The sequence below is a fragment of the Rhinoderma darwinii genome (genome assembly GCF_050947455.1).
Source record: "Rhinoderma darwinii isolate aRhiDar2 chromosome 12 unlocalized genomic scaffold, aRhiDar2.hap1 SUPER_12_unloc_5, whole genome shotgun sequence".
Lineage (NCBI taxonomy): Eukaryota > Metazoa > Chordata > Amphibia > Anura > Rhinodermatidae > Rhinoderma > Rhinoderma darwinii.
In genome coordinates, this window is record NW_027461876.1 from 1,616,483 (window position 1) to 1,619,318 (window position 2,836).

The window sequence follows — 2,836 nt, forward strand, 5'->3', positions numbered from 1 at the left end:
TCTGTTTACCGCGAGACTGGTTTTCCGCTCGCAAAAAAAACTCCTCCGCCTCCCATTGAAATCAATAGAAGGCATTTTCGGCCGTTTTTTGGCGCGTTTTCCGGCACTGTTTCCGTGTAAAAAAAAACAAAACACGTACAAAAAACTCAGTGTGAACTGGCCCTTATTTTGTTTTTACTAAAACAGATGTGGCAGGAGAGGAGGTCCGCTTTAATGGGGGTCTATCATTGCTAGGGGGACACTTATGCTGCATTTCGGGGTAAAACGTTTGGACCGAGCAACACATTACCGCAACGTGTAAACCCAGCTTTGCATAGGCTGAAAATCCCGGACATACAATTTACCCCCCACTAATGCTGGAGGTCCCCGGAGATGATCAGATATTGATGGTGTCGGAGATTCCCTTTAAGTGCGGAGCATGCAGATTTTTTTTAACATTTTTCGCCCACGAATGCAAAATTGTAGCAAAATACGCAGCAGTTTCACAAAACTGAACACCAGAACTCCGCATTAACGGCTGCATGGTTTAAATAAATTGTGGAAAGAAAACCCGACAAAACCGCTATGCGCGAGTGCCCCGTAAAATACAGATTCCCAGGATGATGCCCAATACAAGAGTGAAAACGTTTTAAAAAATATATATATATTTATTGTAGAATGTGGCGGAGTTGCTGTGCTGTGTTTTGTGGCGTCGGCCCTTTAACAAGCGGTGATTGGTGGGATGAAGAGCGGGGGGGAGGGTCCTTCTTCTCACGTGGATATGGCCGTCAGTCCACCTTTACACAGCTCAGTCCTGGATGAGAACAGACTGGGACGTTTCCCCATTTTTTTGTCCAATCTTAAAAAAGAAAAAAATATTTTTTTCACAAAACCTTCACCACCAGGAAAAGCTGAAGACGGAGCAGAAGACGTCAGACTTACCGGATCTCGCTTCTGTTCTGCTCGTCACGGGTTCTCAGCACTGGAGGAGTCTTCATGGGAATTTCAGATGGTTTAGGTGGTAAAGGCCACGATGTTGGGGTGACAACTGCGAAAAAAAATCAGAAATTCAGTGCCCAGGCGGCTGTAGAAGAGATGTGAGGTGAGAAGATCATCAGTGGACGGCACTTACCTCACCTAAAGATGGTGAATGGGCCCTAAGTAAAGGATGGAATTAAGATGGCCGCTTTCTCTCCCGGGAGTTTCGGGACCCTGATGGTAAATGGGCCCCAAGCGACAGATGGAATTAAGATGGCCGCTTTCTCTCCCAGGGGTTTGGGGCCCTGATGGTAAATGGGCCCCAAGCGGCAGATGGTACTAAAATGGCCGCTTTCTCTTCCGGGGGTTTGAGGCCCTGATGCTAACCGTAGCCCCCGAAAGGTCCTCCATTTCCACATCATCAGGAAATTGGCGTCCGCCAATTTCCATTTTGTCACCCTCATCCTCCACGTCCTCCATCTCCACATCATCCGGAAACTGGCGTCCGCCAACCTCCATTTTTTCATCTTTGTCCTCCACGTCCACCATCTCCACATCATCCGGAAGCCGGCGTCCGCCAACCTCCATTTTCTCTACAGTACTCATCTTGGGAAACGTCTTCACCAACATCCTCTTCTTACGCGACACCTCCATGATGAGAGCCAGCAAGAGAAACTGACACCGTGGTCAATGTGTGACCCCAATTTATAAACTTTCTGATGTCATAACTGGTTGGCCATTATGTGGAAACGGAACACGTCCAGATTACAGGCCACGCCCCTCATGACATCACGCTCAGGTTCTTCACAGTGCAGAGAAATAGAATCTGCCCACATTCTGGATGACATCACAAGATGCGTATCCCAGTGAACCGTTACACCCGAGCGGCCATATAAAATGTAATATGGTACAAGAATACAGGCAGGAGGGTCACACTACACCCTCTGGGGAGGTTTCTATCACCTCAAAGAATTCCAAAATCAATCTGGTCAATTCCACAGACTTTCTAATATGTAGAATCACACCCATAAAACATACAACACAGGCATTTACATACGTGTTCATGGACTCTCCCGCAAAGTGGTGTAATATGTGACCCCATAGAAAAATCGCTCAATGTTTTTCACCCATTGGCAGCCAACGAATGTGATCCCCGGCCGCCGATGGGTTGTCAGTTTTTTCCATAAATTATTATTTATTTTTAACAAGTGAAATAAATACACATATATGGTATCGCCGCGATCGTGATGGCCCGAGCAATAAAGTTAACACAATATTTAAAGTGCATGGTGAAGACCATAAAAAAAATCTGCCCCCCCCAAAAAAATATATCATAAAAGTTAATTCATATAATATATACACACAAAAATGGTGCCATTAAAATACAACTCGACCCGCAGAAAACAAGCAAACATATAGTGACGTCGACGGAAAAATACAATAGTTACGGCTCTGGGGAAACTGCGATGCAAAAACAAATTATTTTTGTTTTTATTGTGCAAAGGTAGTAAAATATAAAAAACCTGTACATATGTGGTGTGACCAGAATCGTAGCGACACGCAGAATAACGGTAACGCCTGAATATCGCTCAGTAATAAATGGGTCGTGTGGGATTCATACTGATCGGCTTATAAGACGTGTATGTAACTCACTCCAGCCAATACTGGGTGCTGAGCGGAGCGGAAGTCACGGCCGGTTACGTAAATGGTCTATATTCATTGTTTGCGCTCCCAGTAACCGGTAAAAAACGGAAGTGACACAAGCATGTGAAAAAGTCCTATATGTAGAAGGGGCTCAGGCTGTTCTGTTATGCTGCTCAATCCAGAACAACGAGAATATCGGAAGAGCCAGATCCATCACATGATGCAAACCAATGGC

General features: G+C 45.3%; 1 long non-coding RNA gene across 1 annotated transcript; it reads right to left on the bottom strand.

Annotated features, from left to right (window-relative positions):
• Positions 1-665: 665 nt before the first annotated feature.
• LOC142698177 (uncharacterized) lies at positions 666-1,899 on the bottom strand. The gene is made up of 3 exons (XR_012865717.1): positions 1,112-1,899; positions 922-1,027; positions 666-838 (listed from the first exon to the last, which is right to left on the bottom strand). It is a non-coding gene; the product is annotated as an uncharacterized LOC142698177 (long non-coding RNA).
• Between the last annotated feature and the right edge of the window lie 937 nt (positions 1,900-2,836).